This window comes from Pezoporus flaviventris, unplaced genomic scaffold (genome assembly GCF_033815535.1).
Source record: "Pezoporus flaviventris isolate CSIRO_AGI_PZ_B2104156 unplaced genomic scaffold, CSIRO_AGI_Pfla_v1 ptg000045l, whole genome shotgun sequence".
Taxonomy (NCBI): domain Eukaryota; kingdom Metazoa; phylum Chordata; class Aves; order Psittaciformes; family Psittacidae; genus Pezoporus; species Pezoporus flaviventris.
The window spans coordinates 28,436,548-28,442,547 of record NW_026892593.1 but is presented as its reverse complement, the minus strand read 5'-3'; positions in this window follow the sequence as shown (position 1 = coordinate 28,442,547).

Below are 6,000 nucleotides of genomic sequence, written 5' to 3'. Positions count from 1 at the left end.
CAAGTCACAAAGGAGGTTCTGCCCTCACAGCTTCACCTCCTGAGAGTTAGCAACTTCCCTTCCCGAGCATAAATCATCAGAAAACAGGAGGCTTGACGCAATTTTCCAGGAAGCAGATAGGAGGGAACAGAAGGTAAGTATTGTCTTCTGGCCAAGAGACTGATCGCGATATTCACCTTTAAAGGGAGGAATTTGTCTTGACTCATAGGAAGCACCTTTATTCTTGCGGATTTAAAACCAGCCTTTGTGGAACAAAATAGATGGCTTGAGCTATGTCTGTGTTTCGAGGAAGGGCAACTTTGCCTTCTGAAAAAAAAAGAACAAGGTTAAGTAGCATTTTATTGTAATGAGAGGGTGTTTGTGTTTTGTTTTAAAGCTGGCTGCACCAGAGGCACGTGACAGTGGTGAAGTATTTTAAAGAGCATAGCAACACAGACATTGAAAGAGGTTTAGATGTGGAATAATTAATTTGAGTTATGTTGCTGTTGTCAAGCTGTTTGCTTATCTAGAAGACACAAAAATGGATAAATTCTTTGCTCTGGAGAGATTTCTTAACAGCAGCAGTCTCACATAACATTGGTGCTAGCTGCCACATATTCACCCCAGCTCACTTTTGCTAAACCTACCACAAGTTAATAAGGATTAATTGAGGCAATAACAGAAACAGAGCTGTAAATCCCCTCCAAAACCAGTGAAGGTGCTTGCTCATCTTCTACCCATTTTTTCTATGCAGAAAAGTGTTTGAAGCTTGTTAAAACCATCTTCAAACCTGACAGCATTGTTATTACAGTTCCAGGCTTTCTTTGTTGCTGGAACATAAGCATTTGTACCCCAAGTGCAACAGTGATGCTGGAGGAGACCAGCTGCACTCGGTCCAGCCTTGCAACATTTGCATTCACTGCACTGTGCTTGCGGCTCTGGGGATCCAAATTAAGTATGTGCTTTAAGCAGCTTGAATGGCCCCACTAATTTTAACACTTATTTTAGACCAGTTTTGGACTCAAGCCTAAAATAAGTTATTTCCATACTCAGGTCCTCCTATACGGAATTAGTTTGGAAATTGGAGAAAATGGAGCTCAAATTTTGCACCAAAACAAGTAAGTAACTTGGGCACGTGCTGAGAAAGGCAATGGGGTAAAGTCCTGTGGCACGAGAAGAGTTACCCCAACTCCCAAGCCTGCTGCTAATACCTAATCCTATTACAAATTGTGCCTGGATCATGACCAAAACTGTTCTCGTGGTATTTTCCATTTCACGGCCAAAACGCTTGCGTGTGTTTCACAGCATCAGGCATGGAACCTGGAAAAGAGGGGATGGCATTGGTGTGTCCAGGCAGGCCAATGGTGGTAAAACAAACTGTGCTGCTGGGGGGCATTTACCAGGTATTTGGCCTTTGAATGAACCATCCTTTCATTTTTACGGGCTCTTGAAACTATTCCCAGCCATTGCTCCAGCCATACCAGTCCAGGGAATTTCTCATAGATGCCCTTTCACGGTAAGCGTTTCAAGGAGCTTCCCAGATAGAGAACCTGGAGGCATTCCAGGGAGGATATGGCCACTTTTGGAAGGACGCTTCTCAGCAGGGGAATTATGGAGGCAAAGAGAACCACCTCAATGTGGCTGCTGTACCTCATCTAAACACCGCTGTCACCCTGCAGCCGCCACCACGCTGCGAGGGCACTGCACACAACATGAGGCTGAGCAGTGCCCATGGCCCACGCTGGGGCTCCGCTGCACCCCTCACGTGTGCTGGCAAAGCCACCGTGATCCGCTGGGAGAGGTCATATGACAGCACACAGAACAGTATTGCTGTGTTTCCTTCCCGCTGACTAATTAGCGGACAATCTGATGCCTCGGGGAAAATTAGGACAATTCCTGCCTGCTGCTGTTAAGTCACTGGGTTATGAAAAAGCAGCCATTTCCTTTACATTCACTCGTCATTCTCCTCTCCTTACAAGCGATTTTCATTCTGCTGTGATATAAGACCTTTTAACATTGTTTTCCTGTGTAGGAAGCACCACCCTGGTGCACTGTATTAATCCTCAAAGAGGATCAAGTAAATAAAGATAAAAACATTCAAATTTTGGAGTTATTAGGATCCTGTTTTCCATTTCCTGTCAACATCTGATTTTGCAAGTGAAGCTGACATACGCAAACCCTGATCACATCTTGCTATTAGTTTTATATTTAGACTTGTGAGCGTGATTTAGATTTAGCTTGGGATTATCAGAACTTCAGCTGCTCATTTCTTTAACTTTGTGCTCTGAAAAAAAGCTCTGCAGAGAAAGTGTACCTGAGGACACCACCACAAGAGATCAATGAGGGCACTGTATGTCACAGCGCATTTCTATTAAAGATAATGCACTTCCTGCTTGTCTGAAAGGTGTACACCTATCTCCCAGAACAGCAAAAAGGAAAAGAGACAAAACTATATATCCCATAACAAATGCATACCAAAACCGATGAGGGACACAGAAATAAACTAAAGCATTTTTAGTCTGGATGCCAAAGAACTAATATTGAAAACTTTCTATGCATCTTAAATAGGACTGTGGAAATAGTGCAGTTCAGCTGGTTCAGTATAACACATATTCTCGGAATAGTCTGTTATGAAACCTGGACTCTCCCATAAGAATCACAATTTAATTTTGTTACTTCCCTCCATGAACTTCATCACAAGAACAGATTATGTCCTTCATATGCCGTAAAATAAAAGATGAGAACATGCTATCATGTGTATCAAAGTAAGTTGTATTCAATGGATATTTGTATCAAAAGATGTAGCATTACCATAGCCAAAAAGGCATAAGGACATAAACAAGTTTTGTAGGTAGAGAATATATCTTTCATCAGATGAACCAGCCTAATTTAAAAAAATAAAATAAATAAAATTAAAAATAGTAATAGTCTAATTAAAAAAAAAAGTAATAATAAAAGATGCTTGGAGCAGCACAAGCTCTTGAAAGCCCCTGAAATAGAAGCAATAAATATAAGTTTGCTATGAATCTAAGTTTCATTGCACATCCCAGTCTGCTCCTTTCCCACCCTCACGTCAGGCAGGTGATGCATTACCACTGCCCACACTTCAGGGAGCACATTTATCAAACCTCTCCACTTTGCTGCACCTTTCCCATTAGGTGGCCTCATTTATGCACACCTGGCTTAGAGCAGATCCCCTCCACTTCTACCAAGGTCTGAAGCTTGCTTCTACCCCTTACCTGAAGAAGACCATGTGTGTTCATGTTTTACCCTGTGTAGAAACCTTGGCTCACCAGCGTGTGTCAGTGCCCTCCTCTCCATGAACCATGTCCCAGGACACTGCCAAACTGCACGATGTTCTAACATAAAAGAATCCTAACAACTAGAAACCAGAGGGCAAGTTTTACTGCAGCAGTAATGACAACGACATGAACAGTTCAAGCATTAGCTTAATGACATTAACAGCCTCGTGTCACAGTAAGAAATGGTTTCTTAGGGAAAATGATAGACTTGCGAATAAAATGTGAGTGAATTCTGTATGACCAGTATTTTAAAACTGGATAAATGCAGGGGGCAGTCATTTTTTGTTAGTAGCTGAATGTGTTCCAAGAGCAGTTCAACAGTTGGTTAAAAAGGGGGGTTTAAAGTTTTATTTCACTCTCCAAATGTGCCGCATGGTCTCCAAAACCCTGAGAGGACACAAATAAATACCCATACTCAAACAGCCCCAAACGGACCTCCTAGGTTTTGCTTATTGTCACCAAGAGGAGGAAGGGTGCAGTGTGTGCTTGCTGTCCCTGTGTCCCATCAGTCACACAGGGACAAGGTCTGGATCAGCTCTGACAGAAGTAAGCTGGCAGTGGGGTGTTTTAATTAGCAAAGTGCTATGCCCTGAAGGTAAAGTTTTGTCAGTCTTTAGTGACATTGGCGCTCCACCCTCCCCGTGATGGAACAGATCATGCTATCTGTGCTATAACCTAGCCTTTATGAAGAGAAAAGGTGAGGAAAAAGGCAGTGGGAAACATCAATTTTAATCTGGAAACTTTCCAAACACGAGGTTAAAATGATGAGGAAAAAACCCTCCCTTTTCAGAACTCCCGATGCAGCTCTGTTGCACGCAAAAGGCCTGAAGAAGGCGGCCTTTGGTTGTGTTACCATCCTCTTCACATTACACAGCTCATCAACTCTGTTGTCACAGCATTTTCAAGCAATTGATTACCTGGTTAGGAAACACAACTTAATGAGTCATGAGCAGCAGTGTTTGTTGTGAGCGGCACAGGTTTGTTTAAACCACACCAGAAATTAAATGGAAAGCATCAGTAACCATTTCGTCAGAGAAAAGCAAATACATACTACACACTGGCACTGGACCCACCTCCTGCATAAAGACCAGAAGGCAAACAAGGAGCAAGCGACTGCTTGTGCCCATAGAGGCTGTGCATGTCGCCAGCAACAGCTAGCCGTGAAATTGAAAGCAAATATTTGCTCTGCTTAAAAAATGCTCACATTGTAATAATTACAGAGTGCTGTGAGCTTTGAGAGCTCCTTGTTCGTTTATGGACGCTGCCTCTATGCTTGCTGGATATTTACCACGAGAGGGGTCAGGTTCCCAGCAATTTGTTATGTCACTGCCGGTTAAACCCAGAGCATTTTCAAACAGAATTATGCAAGTGAAACAAGTTCTCATACACCTTATTTTTAGTTTCCCAGTTCCCTGTAGCACAGGCAGCTGGGTTTGTTTGGGTTTTTCTCCCTGCAAGCCATGGGCATGCCCCAAAGCCTGATCGCTCTTGCACTTGAGGTTCTGATTTGGGTCTCTTAAAACCACAGTCAGAATCTCGTCATTTCCTAGGCCAAGTGTGTTCCTAGCATTATGTGGTTTGAGGACAGTTGTGGGTCTGGATTTGTCCTGTCTCAGCCAAGAAGAGAGGAGGAGAGCCTGTGGCTGAGCTCAGATTTTTGGGTGTCACTGCCGTGGATCTGCCACTCAACACCCAGGTTTTTCACACCTCTCACCTTTGCACTAAACCACACACTTTAGTTAGAACACCAAAAAGTGCTGGAAAATTGCATAACTGTTCCATTTACCTGGCATGCAGGAATAAATGCAGTTTTATAACCTGGGGAGCTGCACAGATCCTGTAGGGCTGTGCTCCTTGCTGCTGGGAGCTGGACCATACACACTGGGCTGGCAGCTAAAACATCCTCTCTCAGGCTCACTGGAGGTTTGCATTGCCAGCCCCTTCCCCTGTATTTTCAGGCAGCCCTCACAAATCTGTAACCTTGCTCTGATTCCAGTCATCCCAGTCCTGCCCCTGCCATCTCGTGTTGGTGTGCTCTCACTGATACTGCCTAGGTCCCAGAAAGGGACCTGCTCTGTAGAAGAGAAACAGCAGTACAGTGGGGACACTCGAGCACCCACTCTGGGAAGGGGACATGAAAGGGTGGGAGAAAAAGTGTCTCACCCAGCAGTGGGAAGTTGGTCAGTCCCAGACAAGCTCTTGTAAGACAACTTCACGTAGGTTAAAAATGCTAGCTCAGGCTTCAGAGAAGCAAAGCCGGTGCACTTCCTGCCTGTTTGTGCCTCTGCACTGGCCCTCCTGTGAACTGACCTGAGCTCAAGGCTTGGTCAAGGGAAGGCGTTGTACTTAACCTGGATGTGTGGCCTGGCTCAAAGCAAAGGATATACCTGTGCAACCACAGCCCTGTGAGGGACATGTGCTCTTCCCCAGGCTGCTCCTTCCCCATGGACCTTCGTAACTTCTGCACAATTATTGACATCATTACATCCTGGACATCCCATTGTGGATCATGTCTGGGGAAAGGGCTTCAGCACAGGCTGTGTTTTATGTACCTTCATTGACTTCAAGGAATTTCCAGTCAGCCTCAACAGTACCTGAGAATGCCTAAGACATGACTTCCCACAGCACCACCACCACCACCACCACCCCCCCCTGCCCCGCACACAGGGAGTGAAGAAGAGTGATGGATTCTGTGAAACCAGCACCAGGACTCTTATTG